Below are 24,426 nucleotides of genomic sequence, written 5' to 3' on the forward strand. Positions count from 1 at the left end.
TCTTGTAAATGTTTTATAAACTCTGGGAATGTGATGCTGCCTGAATAGTCATAGAAAGTTTCATATCTGCGGATGTCCGAAAAAATCTCTTGAAATCCAAGAGGATCTCCGGAAAGTCCACGTAATTCCCTAAAACTATTCCATAGATTTGATAATCATTTCACTGGGTAAACACCTTAACGTTATGTGTTACGGAGTAACCCTTCCCAATATCCAACTCCGGTACTTATGAGGGTGTCGCTAGGTCGGTGGTAAGTAAGTACGGTGAGGATGGGCGTGTCCAGGAGTAGTTTTTTTGCCCTACCTACGTCTCGGAACGTGGCCGCGCCTCTGCCATAGACGAACTGTTCTCAACGATGGTACGCATACCCGATTGACCTATCACTGCTGTCGTGGCAAATAACATCGCAGTTTAGCTGGAACGTCGAAGAAGACAGTAATGCCAATGACCACTTCCCAATTAGACTGTCTTACTAGTCATTCTGCGCCAATCGCTTCTGCCACGCCAAGGTGGCGTTACGATGAAGCGAATTGGAACAAAACCAGGAGGAAATAACTGGAAGGATGGATCTCAAGAAAGACTACATGATCAACGAGTTCAACCAACTTGTGTTCGAACCTGCCAAGCAATCGATTCCGCCTTCCAGGTGATATCCGGGACCCTGGTGGAGTGAAACAGTCAAAAAAGCGACCAAGCGGACTCTACGAGCACTGCGATGAATGAACATGAACCATCCGAGGGGCAAGGCAAGGAGAGAAGCATGAAATGTGATAGTAGAAGCGAAGAAAGCCAGCTGGGAGAAATTCGTAGGCGGAATCAACCCTAACGCAACATCGAAATAACTGTGGAAGAAAATAAATTCACTGAGTGGAAAAAGGTGAACATTGAAAGGCGGCAGGTCTTTCCGAGGGACCTGATGAAATTGGTTATCCACTGCTTAAACGCGTTTCTATCCAGACGAAACTAGAGCTGCTGGATTTATATACAGTGTGTGGAGCAGTGGGAGCTGTCGAATAGAAAGAAGCTGTGATTATACCACTCAAGAAACCTGGGACCTCATTGCGCATCTTCTTTCGACAGCTCTTTCGTATGACAGTTTGCATGGTTTGCTCGTTTCGGGTCGATGAGCGCAATGCCGCCTCTGGTAAAAAAGGAAATGAAGCGGATGAATAGCTGTTGAATGTCCAGCTGTGTCGGAAAAGCTTTGTAGCGAATGGTTATCCTGGTATGGGAGTTGTTCGTTACCTTGCGCATCTTGAATTCATATTGGAGGACTCACTAAGCCCTTAAGGAGTACGAAAGTTCTAAGGGTGCTCCGTGACTCGATGTTGATTTTTTCCAAACACACAAATGAGCACGGCATACAAAAACAAGGCATGCTCAGCAGAAATTTATTTATTTGTCCGACAGCTTAGTCTTAATGAATGAAACTAAAACGAACGGTTACAATAATAGTGACCTCTTCACTCTATTTTTAAAACGTTCGGGTGCTTCCGAGCCTGTGACAAGCGCGGTGTCATCATCATCAATAGACACAGACCGCTGTCATCATTGAAAAGTAGTATGAAAACAAAATTGTGCCCGGGACATCCTGGCTACGATTTGGCGATGGGCTAAACAATAGCATGACAGTAGCCTTGGTGCTTCGCAAAAGTCAAAAAGCTCCTCAGCCATTGTAAATGTCCTGATCAGAGAAGTCCTTCGCAATTTTCGATATGAAACCCAGCTGGCGGTTTGCCTTGGCAATTATCGACGTATAATGGGAAAGAAATGTTAACATCCAGTTTGAATATAGGGTAAGACGGTATAATATGCCCACCCCCCCCCCCCTAGGCAACACCTTGATAACTTTTCACTTTTCAACGCAATTTATCCAAACTTTGTGTTATTTGGTAGTCCAGAATATCACAAATGCATTTCCTGTGAGTAGTCTTATAAAAATATTACAGAGAACACGTAATAAAGCTTTTTTGAGAAGTCGTGAAAAAATTTATTTCAAAAAGTGCCTGGGAAATACTCCGCACCTTAACCAAAGACGTTTTGTTATCCTTCAGTAGTATTTTATTAATCCCATAATGAAAAGGTCGCAAATCCTTATGCGCCATCATAGGTCCATTTAAGCAGGTGTGAATTACATTTCAATATTTTCCATAAAATTTGAAATCAACTGCTGCAGGCTCGCTGCGCTTGTGTCCAGTTGGTAAGGGCAGATCGTCCTGCCCAAGGTGAATACAAACAGGTGTAGCAGTATGCCAATTTCACGATTCAGCCATCTTGGATTTTTATATGGGGCAGCCACCGAGTTTATTTGTGTTTTGCACGGAAAATGAATTGTTCACCCCCGCGCTTGTCTCTCCCCTCTACTGTCGAAGTGTCAGATTTAAGAACCCTGGTCCTACCTACACTCGGGCGTTTTGGCCAGTGAAGGATGTTTTCGAAAATCGTTACACTTTTGAAGATGGAACCAATTTTATATCATATTAACCACTGAGAAAAGTTATTTTGTTGCCCAACTGAGTGTTCCCGTGCAAGTTTTGCGGACAGTATGCTAGAGTCACTCCAGAATGTTGAAACAAACATGAAAAGTTACATCAAAACTGTAACCTTTTGTATTTCGCTATTATTTTCTTTGTGTAATACAAAAATACTTCCACATTCACATAGTATGATGGGCTTACAAATACTTATGGGTACCAACTGATTTTGACCCTTAATTAGTTATAGTTTTCTAGAAATCAAAGGGGGGCGTTTTGGCCAGATGGAGCGCATTATACCGTCTTACCCAAAACATGTGACGTAACTATTGTAGGGTGCTGTCAATCACCGCGTGGCTGTTGTAATGTTTCCAAAAGCGCATTTGCACAAGATTCCACGTGGCGTTTCACATTCGAAAGGAGCAACCGCACCCTACACTCAAATTAATCCAATGATATATTCTATGTGCGAAACTCGCATAGAACATTCGGCTAAGGATATTTTCTCGTTTTAAGTGCTCATCTTACAAATTATGTGCAAACCTTTTAGAACATAAGACTGATTTGCATAATTTATGAGTGCAACAGCTATCACCATTAAACTATTATCCATCGCACATACATTTTAAAATAAAGCATAATATACATACTAAACAACAAGTGGCAGGAAGAAAACAAAAACTTCTTCGGTTTTCATAGCCGGGAGCTCGCGGGAACCTAAAAATAACTTTAAAGGTAGGTGAAAAGCTAAATGAACTCAACACAATAATGCATTCAAGGAATATATTTATTCTCCGAAATGGGGATCTCATTCAACTGCATTTTTCTTTTGTTTTTCTCCCAATCGGCTAAAAGGCCCTGAAAGCTATACAGATCTGAGATATCACTGGAAGGTACAGAACTGCGATGCGGATCGTAGTCCCAGATGTTTCGAAAATGGTATAATTGATACAATACACTATTTGAGTGTAACCATGTTATGATATTATTTTTTCACCACGTTTTTACAGGCAGCTCTTGGTAGAAACTTCGCAGATGAAGATCGGGGATAAGGAAGCTGATGCGCCGGCTATACTTCTAGCCTTGTCCTTGGCGAGGTCTTCGGGATGGAAAGAATTTCCCGAGGAATTTCCATCGAATGGCCCAGAATTAAGTTATGCCCCAATGGTCAGCAGCCAAAAAAAAACAAATCATTGAGAAACTAAGATGTTCTACATATCATGAAATAAATATGATAACCTTTAGGCTACAGTTGTATCACATGATGGAGAGTCACTTGATGTTATCCAATTTTGGGTAATCTATATGGCATTGTACTCCAAAATACACTCCATCAAGTGATAAAGCTTGTATACTATAGAATGACTAAGCTATGAAAGTACATATTTTCAATTGCATATTCGGATATAATTATTATTAATGCAATCATAAATCTGAATCAGATTGATAAACTTTTGAAAAATATGTGTAATACTAATGCACATTTCATATTGCAAGCGTTTTATATTTCAAGTGCGGGATTATTGAAAAATCCAATACATTTGCACATAAATTTTATGATAATCGAATCGACAGAAATCTATTAGCAGCGCACATATTTTAGAAATGCGAAAGCAACTGATCATATTCTATGTGCACTGCAATTACGTATAATGTGTACTTTTTTCTGAGTGTACGGAAACGCCGCAATGCTATCTCTCCATAAGAATCAAGTATACGGGCAGCAAAAAGCGCGGTGCGTCATTTCCTGTGGGAAGCGCCGCGTGTACTTTTGGGCAAATGCGTTAATACTATCTTCGAACAAGCTGAACCGAGATTATGCTCTACGACCCCAGCATACTTACTGTTGCACTCTGTGTGGCCTCGTGTCATCGGAAACGCACCAGCCGAATACGTTAGGTAATTATCGGGAACAAAATAGTACTTACGTGTCGTCCGTAACTAATCAGGGGAAAAACTGGTTGCTCTGCAAACGTGTTGTAAATCCTGGCCTACTGACGCTCAATCAAATTATGCCGCGTTGGCGCGGTTGAAACGTAAGATCGATAAGATAGATATCGGCAATGTATATTATGCATATTACACACTACCAAACAATAATCCAAATAAATAAAATTTCATGGCACAGGGGGGTTTTCTATAACTAATTATGCTCAAATTTGGCCTAAAATGTTTTTGCATATCAAAGAATATTGTGGCCAAATTTCATTAAATTTGGTCAACAAAAACCCCCTGACAATAAAAGAACAAAACCTGCCAAAGCCGTCATTTCCCATAGATATTTTTTCTTCATTTCCCATAATTGTTATCAAAATTGCAACGACCCAAAGTCTTTTGCAATTCATTAACCTGCCCCAGAATGATGCGAAGAGTGATAATATGGTCCAAACTGAATTTTCCGGCATGTAATCAGGCCTGCTGCCGCCGGAGAGTGACATCGATCTTTTTCTTCATCCAGGCTTGAGCTTTGAGAACGGTATACAGCAACTTAATGCCTCGCCAGTTATCGCATACAGTTAGGCCACCCTTTTTTGGCACCTTTACTAAGATACTCTGCATCCAGTCGACAGGGAAAGTTGCGGTATCCTAGATATTACGAAATAAACGATGCATTAGTTGGACGGATATCCTAGGGTCAGCTATTAGCAAGTCAGCTGATATGCGTTCGACACCAGGCGTCAGGGTTGAAATATGTCAAAGTCAATGCAGTGAAAAACATGGATCTCAGCACATTCTCCCGTCAATCTCATCGCCGTCGTCGTGAGTGCGACTGTTGGGCAGCCAAAAAATCATTCCAGCACCAACCATTGAATTAAGCATTCTACCCAACACAAGTCGCTCTGACAGGCTGCTCAGTTCGTGCGTTACGACCAGGGGCTCTATTCGATTTCATGCTTTAAATGGCCGTTTCAATCTCTAGCAGTGAATGGAGACTCAGTATTGATACGTGGTATACGTCGGATCCTAGGCAGATCACGCCGAGGGATAGCGACTTAGCTTACACTTGAAAAAGCTATTCCAAGTGCTCGCCAACAGACCAGGGTCGGTCAGTAGCTGACCATTCGAGTCTTTTACAGGCATCGTTGCATTCGTCTTCGCCCTGTTTAAGCGTCGTGAGATATCATAGAGGAGGTGAATGTCCCTGGTTGCTGCGGCTCAGAACACTTCTCGCGCTCAAAATATTTTAGCGATTTTTCACATGCACTGTTTGATACGCACTGAGCACTTTTGCGAGCACCACTCGCGCTCAAAATGTTTTAGCGATTTTTCACACGCACTGAGCTTTTTTGCGAGCACCACTCGTGTTCAAAATGTTTTAGCGATTTTTCACACGCACTGAGCACTTTTGCGAGCACCACTCGCGCTCAAAATATTTTAGCGATTTTTCACACGCACTGAGCACTTTTGCGAGCACCACTCGCGCTCAAAATATTTTAGCGATTTTTCACACGCACTGAGCACTTTTGCGAGCACCACTCGCGCTCAAAATGTTTTAGCGATTTTTCACACGCACTGAGCACTTTTACTTTTTTTCTGGTGAATAACCTTTCCGATCAAAGGGTATTTTCGGCAAAATAACTATTTCTGCCAAACGAAATTTTCACCAAAACGAAATTTTCGACCAATCTGGTCTGCCAGACGATTTGTTTGGCTTTATAACCAGATCGGCGGTATGTCACTTTCAGCCAAAGGGCTTTTTCCGCCTGATCATGTTCGGCCTTACAATCATTTCGGTCAAATGTTCAGTTTTCGTTTAGTTACTCCAACATCGAACAGCATACGTATTCTGGATCAACAAACTCCATTATCTGCATCGAATCAATCAGCATTTCATTTTCCCGTCGCCGATTCATCGTCGAATACTCTACTTTCTTCTTTCTCGGTACACTACCAAAATGTACGTGGCTTAAGAACTAAGACGAATGAACTATATCTGCAACTGAGTAGCTGCGATTATGATGTGATTGCGTTTACGGAGGCCTGGCTACGCAGCGGAATCCCAGATGCGGAGTTGTCCTCAAATTATAATGTCTATCGTTGTGACCGCGATGTTAATTCGACTCGCCTTAACCGTGGTGGAGGAGTATTGATTGCAGTGAAAAAGAAGTTTCGAAGTGAAGTAATTTCGCTTCCGAATGCAGCCGGCTTGGAACAGATAGCGATTCGACTCAAACTGCCAACAAAAACAGTGTATATTTGCTGTGTGTACATCAGGCCCAATTCTGAGCCTGCAGTTTATGCGCAGCATTCTTTGAGTATCAACGAGTTGTTGGACACAACATCCAGTAACGATATGGTAGTCCTCCTTGGTGACTACAATCTACCGCATCTATCTTGGCGCTTTGATGACGATATTACTGCCTATGTGCCAATTAAAGTGGTTATACAACAAAGCCACAAATCGGCCATCTTGGAAACCACGTGCTTTTTCTAGTGATTTTTCAAGAGCACGAATTGAGAGAACAACAACGCCCATGGGGATGAAACATCCGTAGATAGTTTGCTTACTCATGCTGAACAATCGACTTTAATTTCAGCATTTTATGACAATTATTACGCTAGATTTGAACTTTTGATAATAGGAGTAGAAAACCGTGTGGTGAATTTGAAATTCGCCACATGGCTTGATTGTATAATCACCTTAACGCCTCCTCTGAGTCAGAAATCATCCTGACAGAATCTGTGCTTGCATCGGGCCTTTTTCAAGTTTCGCACATTGTCAATCACAACTCTCGTTTACTGGACTTGGCGTTTGTTAACGACCCACAATGTGTGGAAGTTTTCCAAGCACACCGGTGCCAATATTGGAGGTTGACGCACACCATAAGCCTTTCTGTCTGAATTGTTTTTTGCCCTTAACTGACTGTGACAACGACATTGAAATTTGCCAATTTGACTTCCGACAGTATGATGTAAGTGCTGCTTGTAGAAGTCTAGCCAGCGTTAACTGGAACTCGATACTTCATGAGTGTTCTGTTGATGATGCTATCTGCAAGTTCTACGATGTAATTTATCGCATTCTTCAGGAGCATGTGCCGCGAAACATATGCCGATCAACTCGTTTCACTCAGCCGTGGTGGAACAGCAATCTCCGCACCTTCTGGAACAGGTTACGCAAGGTGCGGAAGCGTTACTTCAAACATCGAAGTGATGGAAACATGCTAGCGCTTCAAATGTTGGAACAAGAGTATTCGGATCTGCAAAATAATGCTATCGTCGGTCTGATACGTAATGCTAAAAATGATCCTGTGGGTTCTGGACTGGAAAATCTAACGATGTGCCGCGAGAAATACGATTCCAAAATGCAATCGCCAGCTCTGCCGAAGAATCAGTCAACCTGTTGGCTGAATTTTTCAAAGGTGTTTATAACAATAATCAACCATCGGTGACAAATGGGGTGCTTGACAGAATAATGGAATATGATCTACATATGCCTCTCATTGAAGTGTCGGTGGAAGACGTGTTTAGGCGGTTTTCAGATTTGGATGCTACTAAGTGTCCTGGTCCGGATGGCATTCCACCGTTATTCATCAAGCAATGCGCTGAAGCACTTGCTTTGCCAGCATCTATAATTTTCAATCGCTCTTTCTCTACCGGAGTATTTCCTGAGTTATAGAAGGTAGCATCAATCACTCCAATTCATAAATCGGACACCTTATACGACGCAGGAAACTATCGTGGAATTTCAATTCTAAATTGCGTTTCTAAAGCGCTTGAGTGTTTTGCCCACGATACTTTGTATAGAGCCGTAAGTCCAGTTATTTCCGTGCACCAGCATGGGTTTGTGAAATGCAGGTCCACAACAACTTAACTGATGTCTTTTGTAAGCAGTTTGAAGAGTAAAATGGACAAAAATCAACAGGTCGACACGATTTACATTGATTTTGCAAAGGCATTTGATAAAGTACCGCACAATTTGTTGGTTGCCAAGCTGAGGAAAATGGGTCTTCCAGACTGGATAACTATTTGGTTGCGATCCTACCTGACGACACGTTACGCTTATGTGAAAGTTCATGACTGTGAATCATTGCGGTTTGATATTCCATCGGGCGTTCCGCAAGGCAGCCACTTAGGACCGCTTCTTTTCGTTCTATTCATAAACGATTTGTGTGAGCTAATTCAATCCGAAAAGTAGTTATACGCCGATGATTTGAAAATATTCAGAACTGTGCTATCGTATTTAGACTGTTGTGCTATTCAACGTGACCTTGATGTGCTGCAAGCATGGTGCCAAATTAACGGCATGAATATAAATGCCGGGAAAAGTAGGATTATATCGTTTACCCGATCACGTTCCCCATTGTTGCAGGAATATACAATGGCTTCAAAAGCATTACAGCGTGTAAATTCCATCAAGGATCTTGGAATTGTCATTGACAGCAAAGTGAACTTTAACGAACATATCGCCACTATCACCTCTAAGGCTTTTGCGTTACTCGGGTTGACAAAGAGGATTGCTAAATCGTTTACCGACATTCACGCTCTGAAATCGGTATATTGCGCCATAGTCCGACGCGTGCTAGAATACGCGGTGCAAGTTTGTGCACCGTATCACCAGACGCAGGAGGACCGCATCGAGCGAGTACAACGATCCTTCGTCCGGTATGCTTTAAGAAACCTGCCGTGGAATGATCGGGTTAGACTCCCTCCGTATGAAAACCGGTGCAAGGCGTGTATTTCTACAGAGGGTTTTCTGGTTTGATCTGGTGAGGAATGTGATTGACTGTGAACACTTATTGAGACAAGTAAATTTTTACGCTCCACACCGTTCTCTACGACGCTACGCACTGCTCTATATCCCCTCACGTCGTACCTTATATGGCCATCATAATCCACTGCTTAGTTGCTGCAGACATTTTAATGACGTGAGCTAATGTTTTGATTTTAATATTAGTAAGACTACGTTTAAAAATAGGTTAAGGTTACTACTTTAAGTTACACTCTATGCAACCTTTATATGTTGAAGACGGTGGACAAAAAAAAAGAAAAAAAAAGAAAAGGTCATTTGGCCCCAAAAGTCATATGTCCGAAAATGTCATTTGGCCGAAAAGTTCATTTAGCCGAATAGGTCATTCTGCCAAACATACCATTTGAAGTCTCAATTTCACTTCTCACTGTGAAAAAGGAGAAATAAGAAGTTAGAAGCGATGAGTGTGAAGAGGGGCGTTTTTTTTTCACTTTGCTCTCTTCATTTTACGCAGTGAGAAGTAATAATTGAGAAATGGAGGGTGAGAAGTGTGAAGTGAGACGTCTCACTTTTCTCTCCTCATCTCATACATCTCACTGTAAAAAGTGAGTAGTGCGACGTGGAAAGTGAGGCATCCAACTTCTCCTTTCGCGCTACTTACTTTTCACAGTGAGAAATGAGAGATGAGGAGGGAGAAGTGAGTAGTGAGACGTCTCACAACTCACTTCGCGCTTCACACTTTTTACAGTGAAAAGTGAGAAATGAGGAGTGAGAAGCGATACTTCTCGCAGCGAAAAGTGAGAAGTGAGAAGTGAGTAGTAAGACGTCTCATTTCGCACTACTCACTTTCCACAGTGAGAAGTGGGAAATAAATAGTAAGAAGTAAGACATTTAACTTTTCACACCTCATTTCTCACTTCTCAAATGACCTTTATTCGGCCCAATGATCAATTCGGCCCAATGACCAATTCAGCCAAATGACCTATTCGTCCAAGTTACCTGTTCGGCCAAATTACCTAGTCAGTCAAATTACCTCTTCGGCCAAAGATCCTATTCGTCCAAATGCTCTATTCGGCCAAATGTCCTATTCGGTCAAATGTCCTTTTCGGCCAAATGTCCTATTATTATTATTTATTATTTATTATTTATTATTTATTATTTATTATTTATTATTTATTATTTATTATTTATTATTTATTATTTATTATTTATTATTTATTATTTATTATTTATTATTTATTATTTATTATTTATTATTTATTATTTATTATTTATTATTTATTATTTATTATTTATTATTTATTATTTATTATTTATTATTTATTATTTATTATTTATTATTTATTATTTATTATTTATTATTTATTATTTATTATTTATTATTATTATTGGTATCATTTCCGGCAGTCACCAGTGAGCTCCAGTAAAGAAATTCTTTTACCACCTCGATTTCGTCACCACCGATGCAAACTCGCGGTGGGTGGCTCACATCCTATTGAACCTCTTCCTATCATGTACTTCGTCTTCGACGTGTTGATGACTAGTCCGATCCGCTTAGCTTCCCTCTTCAGTCTGATGTAGGCTTCCTCCATCTTCTCAAAGTTACGTGCCATAATATCAATGTCGTCGGCGAAGCCAAATAGCTGGACGGACTTCGTGAAAATCGTACCACTCGTGTCAATCTCTGCCCTTCGTATTACCCCTTCCAAAGCGATGTTGCATAGTAGACACGAAAGACCATCACCTTGCCGTAACCCTCTGCGCGTTTCAAAGGGACTCGAGAAGGCCCCTGAAACTCGAACTACGCACATCACCCGATCCATCGTCGCCTTGATCAACCGTGTCAGTTTATCCGGAAATCCGTGTTGAGCGTTCGCCCATGAAACCCGTTTGGTACTGCCCCACGAACTCTCTTGCAATTGGTGTTAGTCGACGGCATAAAATTTGGGAGAGTACCTTGTTGGCGGCGTTCAGCAATGTGATTGCGCGGTAGTTGCTACAATCCAGCTTATCGCCCTTTTTGTAGATGGGACACACGACACCTTCCATCCACTCCTGCGGCAAAACCTCCTCCTCCCAAATCTTGGTAATGACCCAGTGCAGCGCTCTAGCCAGTGCTTAAATAGCTCTCCTGGTAGTTGGTCAACCCCAGGGGTTTTGTTGTTTTTTAGCCGGCCAATCTCCTCCTGGATTTCCTGGAGATACGGTGCCGGTAGACGTATGTCCTGCGCGCGTTCTCCCAGGTTCGTCACCACATCGCCATTCAGCATTCAGAACTTTCGTGTGTTATTAGCGCGGTACAGTTGCTCCGTTTCTTCACGGTCTCGATCTTCCTGCTGGCGCTTGTTCCCCCGGAAAATCGAGTTCCGCGCCCGTTTATATACGCACATATATACAGAAGATCAATTTAAATTTTCAATAGCATTCTTTGAGCCTCTGATGTGTTTTCATGAAGTTTGAGCAGTCGCATGCCCAGTTTCATTCTAATTGGTTTTATGTCCCCAGCTCTTCACATTTTGACCCCTGATTCCGAACCTGGTCGAAATTTCAGAAGGTCACTTTCAATTGCAAACCGAATTCATTGAGCTCCTTCATTGTAATTGGTGTTATGACCCCTGCTCTCATCATTTTGACCCCTGAATCCGACCCTGGTACAATTTTTTGAGAAAGTCAATGTCAATTGTAAACAGAACTAATTGTGCTCCTGATGTGTTTTATTGACGTTTGAGCAGTCACGTGCCCAGTTTTATTGTAATTGGTGTTATGTCCCAGCTTTGCTCTTTTTGACTTCTGAAACCGACCCTGGTCGAAATTTTAGAAACTCAATTTCAATTGCAAACAGAATTCATTGAGCTCCTGATGTGTTTTCATGAAGTTTGAGCAGTCGCATGGCCAGATTCATTGAAATTGGTGTTATGGCCGCTGCTGTCCCCCATTTTGACCCCTGAATCCGGCCCGGGTTAGAGTTTCAGAAGATCACATTCAATTGAAAATGGAAATTTAAAAACTCCTGATTTGTAAAGCTTGTATAGCTGCATGTCAATTCCCGCAGGCATGTTTCATTGTAATTGGTTTTGTAGCCCACATTATACCATTGTGACCCCTGAATCCGGCCCTGAATTTAGTCAACCATGTCCTATTCAAATGATGAAATTATCGAAATGGACTAGAATTCTTGTCAATGTTTTAGAAATGGTTTGATGGTTGATTTGTAAATTCCGGACGTAAACATGGCCAGAACATTGAGCTGATGTTCGAATTACAGGGAAAAAGACCCCCGCGCACACTTATTTTTAGCAATAACTCGGTCCTGAACAGGTCTTAAAATGTATCAGGGCAAAAATATAGCTATTCCTATTGAGCACAAATGAAACCGCGATGAATTCCGACGATCAGTTGCTGAATGCGAGCCATTTGAAAAAAAATCTGTTCGTCCTGGGTCTTTGAAGGTTAACGAGATTTTCGGCCCTCGGCCGGCTCATCTCGTGAAATGTCCTATTCGGCCAAATGTCCTATTTTTCAATCTTTATTAAAGTGATTTTTCTGTTCGAATCAGAGTTCATCACTGCTCACGAATGTCCTATTCGGCCGGATGACCCGTTCGACCAAATGACTTTCAGCCAGATAGGTTTCAGCCTAATGGCATTCGACCAAATGGCTTTCGGCCGAATGAGTTTCGACCAAACGATCCTTTCCCGTTCTGGCCATTGTTTGTACAGAGCTCCCGGTACTAGACCATCTTTGGGGGGAATCAGATGCACCAAACAAAAAAAAATAACAATGACAAATCTTTTGTTGTCGTTTTTAAGAGCAACGAATTTTTTCGATCTAGTACCCATATTAATGTTTCTTCCATTTCCCCATTGGAAAGTTGAAAGCCCATCGAATATTGCGGATCTTTTCAAAATTTTCCATTTTGCGGATTCCGCAAAGTTCTTCCGCAGCTGTCAAAGTTCTACCGCAAGCCTAAAAATCTGCAATACACTGAAACAAAAAACTGATATTTGGCGTTATCATCGTAGGATGCCATGAGAACAGCAGAGAAAAAGTATGAAGTGACAGCTGCGGTAGTTTGAAAATTGAACCGGAAGGAGGAAAGTTATCTCTGGAACAGCAATATGTTCATATGGAACGTAGCACATCTTAAGACTTTTAATCAGATTCACTACCTTAGACCCCGGTCGTATTTGCTTCTTGAGCATTGCACACCTTTTTGCGCTCGCCGGTTGTTTGTTTCAGAAGTCCAACGCCGCTGTGTTGCAGATACTACTACCTTCCTGGCAATTTACGTCTTCCCTCCTGGGTGCTCCCTCCTAATGCTATCAGCGACTCACTATCTCAATGATTTTCGCATTTTTTGTACGACTGGATGTCCACATCTTTAATGCAGTTTAATCCAAGATTAATTCGATCGAACGGTATGGATTATAGTAATCAGCAAGATAATTTGTAACTCAGCTCAAGTACATCTATAAATTGGGATATAAAGAAGTAACAAAAGCGAGTCGTTAATAAAGATTAAGTCAAGCATTAAATGAAAATGGAATCGTGAACCGGAGCGCGTTGGATAAAACTTCAACTCACTTTGTCGGAGGTCGTTTATTATAAAACTAATTAATAATTAATCTGCTTCAGAGTGGCACTTTCTTTGATTTCCAGAACCCGGCGTGAACCGTCCCCCCATTCTACGCTCGACCCCCAAATGGAATGCAAATGGGCACGCTTACCATATAATCTGCGTTGTCTCGAATAAACATTCAAACTAATCAGGTTCAAATCCAATCTTCAATCTTTTCACCCAGAAGGAAAGCAGAAAAGCAATCATCCCAACTGCCACAAGGCTAATTCGAAGTCGGAAGGCAAAAGCACCACCAAGGAGGCCGACACGCCGACCGCCCGAGCGAGCAAGCGAGCGACCGTGAGCCAGCAGACCGATTACCGTGACCAACTGATAAGGCACGTCTGTCTTCTGATGAGCGTGAGAAAGCCACTTTGTAGCTACTCGACTCCGCTCTTCTTCGTCGTCGTCGTCGTCGTCACTATCCTTACGGGAAGCCGGCCACACTTTAGCCGTATCGCTTCGAACCCCCCGAGGGTTGAAGAAGAGGCTTTCCGGCGGCACACGATTTAAATCCTGGCTCGCCGATGTGTCTCAACCACGTATAGGCCTGGAATCCAGGGAAGCCGACGATGTCTCACCACGACTCACAGTTTAATCCGCAGTGGGTTGGCTTCCTTCACGGCAGCAGCAGCAGCAGCAGCGTTCTTTTCATTGAGCTATGGCGCATTACGGCAGAATGAATCAATCGAGGCCTTCGTCGCACCGCGCGATGTCCGATGGATGCGATGCGGTTGGTGCCAGACCGGGAGGGATTTTCCGGCAAGTGACTGAGAAAATAAGCCACCCACTTTGAAAGTGTGCTTCGGTGTCGGCTTAGACGGTACCTGGGGCTGCTATCCCGCTGGATGCCTGTTGGCTGCAATCGACCAATGACGACACCATGCGATGACGCGGCGAGGGGCGGGTAGCAGTTGATAAGAATGGAAATCTGAATAACGGCATCAGGCCGGAATACAAAAAAAAATCCCTAACAAAATCTCAACTCCGTCAGAGGCCAGAAGCACTATGAAGCCAATTCTCGTGCCGTTGTTGTCGACGTTAAGGAAGAAGATCAAAGTCTAAGCACCCGCCACAGTATGGGAAGTGGCGTGGGGTTTTGCGCTCTCTCGAAACAGGCGTCCGACGACGTCAGCTTGAATCGGTAAGGAATGCTCAAATCACCGCCAGCGCGCCGTTCGGAGGATTCTGTTAGACAGGCAAACGCGTCAAATTGCCATTTAAATGGTTCGGAAAATTTTCAATTTCGGATCGGTTGGAGCCTCAGCCTCAGATTATCGGTTGATTCGCTTCCGATGGGCTGAGTCGTTCCGGAAGGCGATTATCTTCGGCTATACAAAAGGCTCTTGTTGATTCGGTAACGAAATTATGCAAATTTCCTGTAAGTAACGGGAATTGCTGCCTGACTGCCTGTCAGCTCCGGAAGTAAACCGATTAGGCGGCAAGCGAAAGTTTATGTTCGAGAATGAAATTCTGGCGTTCGGTGGAAGCTTCTGCTTGATTTGTTTGGTTTAGTTTGAAATTTCATTTGCATTAGGTTTCGGGTTTTCACCCGCGGCAAGAATCAGGGATTATTCTTACTTTCTCTTAACCAATGCAAAATAGGTTCCACGAATTTCAATAATAGACTTAATTTTTATCAATTTGGGCACTGGTTATTGAAAAATGGTAGGCTCCTCAGACTCATCAATGAAGTAAGGGTTTTGGTGGACTTCCACGAAGTCGCTGATCTATTTTTACGACGTTTGCACAAAATGTATTGTGGGGTAAAATTAATTCGATTGGGGGTAAAAAACTCGTTTCACGCTACAAACTTTCCTATTATTCTTTATCATCATTTCATCAAAATATCAATACTTATACATGATTGATTGCACACCTGTTACACATTCCATACCTAACAAGCTAACAAAAATACATTATTTCAAACATGAGTTAGCTGTTAAAGCCATAGCATTCCAACGAAAACTGAATTAGACCCCAACAAATGAGCTGTCCTACTCGCGATGGTGGTGAAACCCATGTTTAATTAAGCTTGTCTATATTATTTTCTGTTATCCACAGCACGGCTCAGTATCATCCCTAAATCCTACACCCCCGGGGAGGCTCCACTTCCGAACAAACCGCCAACGACAAGCATCCGCCGGAGAAACGTGGCTTTTGCTATCTACAGTAAGCGACGGCAGCGGCGATGCGACTCCGTTCTTTACCATTGAATAATTATCTCCGGCTCGTGCCTTTGAACATGTCTCACGACCGGCATCCTCCGCGTCGTCAGCCCGGTCGGCTCTGGTGGGGCAGGCGGGAGGGAGGGATAATGACCGTGCAGGCCCTTGCGTCACTCACCGCCCGCGCTGATCATCATCGTCGCCACGATGGCGCCATTTTCTCGCAGGCGACGTCAACCCCTCATCACACGGCCCTCATTACTGTGGCACTTCTTTTCTCCTGATTTGATCCGGCCGCCGCCGCCGCCGCTCAACAATGAAGCGCGCGCGAATGAGAGGATGTCTCACTTTTGATTGCAGGCAGGGACATTTTCAGTGAAGAAGAGTCAACATCCGGGCCTCGTACCTGGCACCGGGGCCCGGACAGCCCCGGACAGGTTGGAAGGCGGTGCACGACGACAGATGAATAATAAAGGCATCTGGGCAAGTACCGTGCAGTAGAAAAAAGGGTGTAAAAATTACTGCTGCTGCAATTATTTTCAGAACTATATGTACGAGGTGCTAATTGGAAATTTTTGTTTGCACCTGGCCCGGTCGAGTGCCTTTGTATGTGACAAAGGGTTGAGACATCGCTGCAGTTTTATCTGCGATGGGGAATGCAGTCATTTTTATGGAAACATAACAAAACATAAATCTCCCCGTTTTTGTGTGGGGGGAACAAGGTCAACAGGGCTACAATGGTGTGATTTTTTGCACGTTCCACAATTTATTTGCTTTCTGAATTCAAGCAGAGGCAAGCAAATTCTTTCGGGAAGTTCAACAAATGGCATTTGAAAACTTTGTCATAAGGCAAACGACAACTTTTTTCTTTGGCTTCCGGGAAATTAAAGCTCTGTTTTTCCTACCTCTGGTAGAAGGCAAGAGACTATCTAATCCTGGTATAAGATTTGAGGATCGATTAAGATAACGATGAATTTTATTTACGATCATATAGATGTCTTACTCCGCAATTGACATTCATTTTTTCGCACTTCTTACTAAGAAAAGGGAGAAGAGAGACGCCTCTCTGAGAATTTAGAAGCGAGACGTCTCACCTCTCACTATGCACTACTCACTTTTCGCAGTGAGAAGTGAGACATCTTACTTAACACTTCCTTCTCACTAATACATTCTCACTTCTCACTTTTCACTCATCATTTCACACTTCTCATTTCTCACATTTCATTTCAATATCGTTTTGCCGAATGAGTCATTTTGGTCATTTGGCCAAAAGCGTTGTTTGGATGTAGAGATGTTGAAATCAAATTCATCGGACACTTCGTTGAAGCGATGGATCATGACGAAAATGGAACTGTTTGTTCCATTTTCGCCATGATCCATCGCTTCAACGAAGTGTCCGATGAATTTGATTTCAACATCTCTACATCCAGATTTCGCTACAGCTTGCAGCGCCGTCTTTAATGTTTTTATTGTTTGACCACCATTAGACTTAAGAATTTCATGTAGGCAACACAGTCCGATGAATAAAATACAAATACAAAAATGACCATTCTGCCGAATGACCTTTTCGGCTGTATGATCCTTTCGGTCGAATGACTTTCGGCCTAATAGTCTGTTCAGCCAAAAAAACATTCGGGCGAATGAATTTGATGCTGGGTCATTAGGCCAAACGGCCATTAGGCCAAATGAGAACTGGGGAGTGAGAAGTAAGTAGTGCGAAGTGAGAAAGAAGTAGAACGGAAGAAGATAAAAGGAAAAAGGAAGAAGGAAACATAATGAAAGAAGAAGAATGAAGGAAGAAGGAAGAAGGAAGAAAGAAAGAAAAAGGAAGAAGGAAGAAGAAATAAAGAAGAAGAAAGAAGGAAGAACATAGAAGAAAGAAGACAGAATAAAGAAGAATACAGAAGAAAGAAGGTAGAAGGAAGAGGGAAGAAGGAGAAAGGAAAAAAGAAGAAGGAAGAAGGAAAAAAGGAAAAAAGAAGAAGGAGAAGGAAAAAAGGAAGAAGGAAGAAGAAAGTGGGTAGAAGAAAGAAGGAAGAAAAAAAAAGAAGAAGGAAAAAGGAAGAAGGAAGAAGGAAGAAGGAAGAAGGAAGAAGAAAGAGGGAAGAGAGAAGAAGCAAGAAGGAAGAAGGAAGAAGTAGGAAGGACGTGTCTTGGCCATTACGACCCTATAGGCGTCACCCCATGGATTCGCGTTGGCACTTTGACACAGGCCCTCGAAGCAGGCTTTTTGCTTGATCTCATCTCGGTCTTCAGAGCGGCTCTAGCAGCCACGAACGCCACCCGTCGTTCAACACGTTCCTCTTCTGTGCATGCTCGCTTCATCCGTCTCCTTGCCCGTAGGCAGGGGCGGCGCAAGTTCGCAATTGCTTGAGTCCACCAGGAAGCCTCCCATTCCTAGGGTGGACTTTCCTAGGCATAGTGGCATCGCATGCACGTGAGAGTAATGTTACCAGCTGCTAGCCGCTCAGACCAAGAGTATTATGCTCGCGGCGGAGCGCTTCGTTAAACACCTCGTCGTCGAAGTACGATGTCTTCCACATACGAGGGCTAGGCACCGCCCCTTCTCCCGTCCGCTGAATGCTAATCGTAGAGTCGATACTATAGCGCTGTAAGTCGCTGTGAGTGTAGCCATCATCTACCCCCCAGTTCGAACTACTCGTTTGGCCAGGGCTCCAGAACGTAACGTCGATAATCGACTCGGCCCCGTTCCAGTTGAAGGTACTTTTGGTACCGAAATTAACCAAGTCCACATCCAACATGGCTCAAGTGTTGAAGTCCCCCGCTATCACCACCGGCCTACGCCCCATCAAGTTAGCCATGAAGCAATCCAGCATACGACCGAACTGCTCGATCGACCATCGAGGAGGCGCATAGCAGCTGCAGAAGAAGATCCCGTTGATTTTGGCAATGACGAAGCCCTTGTGTGTCGAAGACACTAACTCTTGGACTGCGTATTTCCCCGTTGTCCATATCGCCGCCATTTTAAACCCATCGGTGACCCAATTACCGTTCCTGGCGGGTACCCGGTAAGGATCTGCTATGATGGCGACATCCGTCCCCCATTCAGCAACTGTCTGACACAGCAGTTGCTGCGCTACTTCACAGAGGTTCAGGATTAGCTGCGTTACCTGCACTTTGATTTTGCAGCACGCTTAAACGCCGGGCACATCAAACCCCCCATGAGGTGCTTGCTGTTCACAGCTTTGCTGGAACAAATCAAACAATTGGGAGGGTTCGTGCAGCATTGTGCCTTATGCCCCTCCAATCCGCAGCGTCGGCAGAGATTGCTTCTGTCAGGGCCTTTGCAGTCCCATTGCTTGTGCCCCGGTTTCAGTCACTTGAAGCAAACTTCGGGTTTCCTCCTCCTTCCTCGTTTGTCGGGTGAAGATCACTGCGTCCAGATTTTAGGACTATTGTGATATACCCTTTTGCTGTGAAATACGCAAGTTATCTCAGTAACATGTTTGTCACTGAGACACCTTGGTATCGACTGAACTCAAGACCATCTATTATTGATGAATAGAGATCCTGAGTTACAGTATGTGACTCCCCCATTCTGGCGAGACTAGCTTTATGAAGCCAACCACGTCCTTGGGGGATAAGATCCATATGTCAGCAGGCCCTACAAAGGGCTTGCTGAGAACTTTGAACCTACGTTGGGTGAGTGCACTGCAATAGCAGAGGATGTGTTCTGATGTTTCTCTCTCCTCGTCACAGAAGCGGCAATTTGAGGTTTGGATTGCTCCGCTCTTTTGTAGATGGTATCTGCAGGGGCAGTGTCCAGTTATTAGACCGGTGTAGATGTTGAGATCCCTTTTGTTGAGACCTAATAGTTGTTGGGTTTTCTTGGGGTTAATCGTTACGAGCCTTTTGGATTGGCTCGTATGGGGAAGTGCATTCCAGTTTGATGTGATTTGACTGACCATATATTTGTTCAGTTCCATTTTTACAGAGCAGTCTGAGTCTGAGATCCCGCAGAAGGGCTCAGGGCCAATGAACCTTTCATTAGATCCATTCCTGGCTAGCTCATCAGCAATCTCGTTTCCCTCTAGACCCGTATGTCCTGGGATCCAATATAGGTAGACTCGATTGCGTATGGATAAGTTTTTCAAAGCCAGAATGCATTCCCACACTAGCTTTGAGTTACAAGTGTAGTTATTAAGCGACTTAAGTGCCGCTTGGCTGTCAGAGAAAATACATATTTTGCAAATCTATACTTTCTCCTCAGGCATAATAACACGCATTCTAATATTGCATATATTTCCGCCTGAAATACTGTGGGCCACTGTCCTAAGTGGACAGAAATTTTTGTTGTAGGGCCATAGATTCCGGATCCTGTCAGATTATTCATTTTCGAACCATCTGTGAAGAAATTTATAGAGCCTGTTGGAACGCTGGGTCCACCTCCTTCCCACTCCTGGCGGGAAGGAATGAACACATCGTAAGGTAAGTCATAATTGACTACCGTTTCCATCCAATCACTACAAATTCCTATTGCGGGATTTATGGCAAATTCATTTAATATGTTGAGGTGACCCGTAAGCTCTCCCGACAGCAGTGTTTTTGTTCTCTTTAACCTTAGAGCACTTTTTTCCGCTTCCAGCTTTATGAATTGATCTAACCGGGGCAGGTGAAGCATTGCGTCTAGGGCCAAAGTGGGTGTACTACGAACTGCACCAGTGATGGCTATGCAAGCGGTGCGTTGGATTTTGTTGAGCTTAGCCCTTGCAGCAGCCTCATTAGTTTTAGGCCACCAGACAAGGGAAGCGTAAGTTGTCCTGGGACGGACAATGGTTTTATATATCCACATGATCATACTTGGTTTTAGGCCCCATCTTTTACCAAGGGTTTTTGAACAAACCCAAAGTGTATTGAGACCTTTCTGCACAACTGATTGGAGATGAGAGTTCCAATTAAGCTTTGCGTCGAGTATGACACCTAGATATTTTACTTCACTTGAATAAACTATGTATGCCACAGGGCATACCGACCATCCCACCTTGACGCTCCCTAACTTGACTACCTTGGACGCGTCCGCTGCAGATAGCCGAACCAATGGTACCTGCGTCCCTGTCGGACCTTTCCGATGCCGAACGGCTGCGGTGGGCGTCTCCACTTCACACTATCGCCGCAGTGCCGTGACGAGCTCTTCGACTTCGGTGATCTCGTCCAGGTCTTTAACCCTTAGATTCACCTCCGTCATGAGTGCCCTCACCTTGACCGAGACGCCCGCTTCAGCTCGAGGATAATCTCGCCCATCCGGGTAAGTCTTATTCGACGTACGTCGGCGCCGAGTTAACCGAGCTTGACGTCACTCCTCATCGCCTTCAAGACGTCCGAGTACTTGGCCTCGTCCGCCGTGATGACTAGGGCGTCGCCCCTGGAGCGATTGGCTTCTACCCTAGACTTCTTGCTACCCTAATTCGCCTGGGCCTTCTTTTCGGCCCTTGACGTCTTCGGTTTCCTCTTGTTCTTGACCAGGGTCCAGGAGGCGTCATCCCCCTTAATTTTTCTGGTCTGGGGCAGCTGAGAACTCTCAGCCTGCCGCAACCCCTTACCACCGTCTTTCATGGGTGGACGGACCTTTCCAGGTCCTTCCTCCCTCGGTTTTGGAGGTACCTGGCCGGGGTTCAGCATCCCAGCCCCACTACCCTTGTTCGGGGTAGTAACCCTCCGCGTTTTGGAGTGGCCCCCAGGGAGCTCATCCCCTGGAGACTGTCTCCCCCATTTTTGTGTCTGCTCCGTTGGAGCAGTCACCCCCGACGTGCCCGCAAATACTTGAGCCTCAGTCTGGGTAGACTTTGGCACCACCGTCTTCGCTGGCACGCCCTTGGTCGATTCGACCTTGCCCGAGTCCGCGAATCCTTGGGCCTCAGTCTGGGTAGACCTCGACTCCACGGATTTCACGGGTTTACACTTGGCCGTCCCGACCGCCCTCTCCAGCTTGGCGTCCAACATCGACTTTCGAAGTTTCTGCAAGCTCCTCTTGAGGTCCTTGCTGATATTATGCTTCGATGACGCAAAGTCGATGATGGCGTCCAGCTGTTCCGTCGCCACCTTGAAGGCCGAAAGCCCATCGCGTTTGCGATTCATCGCTATCAGAAGCCATGGGCCGTCTATAACCTCTACCGGCGGAGCCTGGGAGATGGTCAAGTGACCCACGCTGGCGCTGCGCACTGGAGCTGCCGACTATTGCCTCTGGCCTTCTAGGCGAAGACCTGAACAACCCACCTCTTGCGAAGGAGTTGTCACCTACACTACTATCACTAATTGAAGAAGAATTGACTTGGTTTTCCATTTTCATCTCACGAGTTGCTCGGGAAAAGATGTCCACCACGCCAGAGCCCAGCATGATTTTTTCTTTTTTTTTTTATTTCTTTATTAAGGTGTTTTTGCCTTTCTCGTATACGTAAGGCGTAAGTATACGTAAAGGCGATATGATCACTCCAAAACAAAACTTTTGATAGAAGGCTCGGAGACTCATAGTGTTATATACCAATTGACTCAGCTCGACGAATTGAGGTGATGTCCGTTTTTTTTTTACATGGGTGAAAGGCCATCAAAAATCTTTGCGACAGACACCTCGAGCATCCACACTATGCTCGAAGGCGAACAGGGATGGGCTCCTCCGACCTGCTAAAATGTGCCTCCCGGATAAACCGGGTCCCTTATCCTCCTTGCCTCGATCCCTCCGAGACCACGGGATGCTGCGGCTACTTCGGGGGGGTTGTGCTCATGCACTTCTAAAATTCCGGCCCCTAGCTTAGGCTAGTTCGCCGACTGGCTTGCTGAGATCCACTGCTACGTTGTCTCGATCCCTCGGCGGTTGTGCCACAAACTTCCTCACTCGAATCCTCCTGACTTCCCCCGGCGTCGAGGGTGGTCCACCAGTTCCGGTGAAGGAAACTTCCGCACTGATGGTGCCCCGACTACCGGCGGCTATCGCAGGGGACGCTTTCGCGCATTGCGCCGACTTCGTCTTCGGGTTGCAGAGGTGGTCCGACAGTTCCGGTGGTGGATAACGTCCGCACTGGCGGTGCCCTACATACCCGAAGCACTTCCTTCTTCTTTCTTCAGCAGGTTGACGGTTCGAGTGCCGAGGTCGGTCCGACGATTCCGGTTGGCAGAAGACTTCCGGTTCGCTGGCGCCCCGACGACTCGAGACCCAACACTGCTCACTGTGCTGGATTTTGTTCCAAACCGACGCTTACTTGCTGGTCCCTTCTCCATCGACGCTGCAGCTCTGACATTATTTGTGTCACGACTCTGGTTACCGCATGCCACGTACCTTCATCGCGACACATTCGCTCTGCGATGTTATCCGCCCTTATGCCAGGCATTCCCCTACGTGCCTCCGCAAACCTCGGGAAATCGAATATCACGTGCTCTGGAGTCTCCTCTACGTTGATACACGCCGGGCAGAATGGCGATGACGCATGGCCACACCGGTGCAAATATTGGCGGAAACAACCGTGTCCGGACAGGAACTGTGTGAGGTAAAAGTTCACCTCACCATGCTCCCTGTTCACCCACGTCGACACATTGGGGATGAGCCGATGGGTCCACCTTCCATTATCCGCATTGTCCCACTCCTGCTGCCACTTCACCATAGAGTCCAGTCTCACCACCTTCCTCACATTTCTGGTATCCCTCCGTTGGTAGCACTCGATGTCCTCTGCTAGGGTTATGCAGACTGGAATCATCCCTGCGATAACGCAAACTGCCTCCGACGAAATAGTTCGGTACGCACTCGCGACTCGAATGGCCATTAGACGAAACACGCTATTCAGCTTCCTCCGGTTACGTTTCGTCTTGAGCGCAGCTCCCCAGGCTGGAACTCCGTACCTTAGTATCGAGGATGATACTGACGCAAGAAGACGCCTACTGCTGCCTTTCGGACCGCCGACGTTCGGCATGATCCTTGCTAACGCACTGATCATTTGAGCCGCCTTTTCACAGGAATAGTCCACGTGGGTGTTGAAGTTCAACCGGTCATCAATCATCACACCCAGATGTCTCAGAATCCGAACCGACGGGATGTCGTGCCCTCCGATGGTAATCTGCATCCGCTGGATTACTTTGCAGTTGCTGACCAGCATCACTTCCGTTTTGTGATGAGCCAGCTGCAGCTTGACTCCATTCATCCAGGTTTCTACTGCGTAGGTCGCTTCCGCCACCAGCATTTCCACCTCCTCCAGTGACTCACCGGTTATCGTTAGGACGACATCATCCGCGAATCCGTAAATCTTTACACCTTTGGGCAATTTCAGCATCAGCACCCCGTTGTACATCACATTCCATAACGTCGGGCCTAGCATGGACCCTTGTGGAACGCCCGCCGTAACCCTGATCGACTTCTGCCCCAAGTTCGTGTCGTAAACCAGAATCCGGTTCAGGAAGTAGCTCCTAAGGATCTTACACAGGAAGTCGGGGATTCGCATTCCATGCAGCGCTGCGGTGATGGCCTCCCAGCT

At 44.9% G+C, this 24,426-nt stretch overlaps 1 protein-coding gene and 1 long non-coding RNA gene across 2 annotated transcripts in view; both read left to right on the forward strand.

Annotated features, from left to right (window-relative positions):
* Window positions 1-24,426, forward strand: part of LOC134209902 (alpha-2 adrenergic receptor-like) — a 729,274-nt gene that overhangs the window by 370,708 nt on the left and 334,140 nt on the right. The gene's annotated exons all lie outside the window — the stretch shown is intronic.
* LOC134209886 (uncharacterized) lies at window positions 2,981-4,142 on the forward strand. The gene is made up of 3 exons (XR_009978788.1): window positions 2,981-3,210; window positions 3,331-3,414; window positions 3,486-4,142. It is a non-coding gene; the product is annotated as an uncharacterized LOC134209886 (long non-coding RNA).

The sequence above is a fragment of the Armigeres subalbatus genome, chromosome 1 (genome assembly GCF_024139115.2).
Source record: "Armigeres subalbatus isolate Guangzhou_Male chromosome 1, GZ_Asu_2, whole genome shotgun sequence".
Taxonomy (NCBI): Eukaryota; Metazoa; Arthropoda; class Insecta; order Diptera; family Culicidae; genus Armigeres; species Armigeres subalbatus.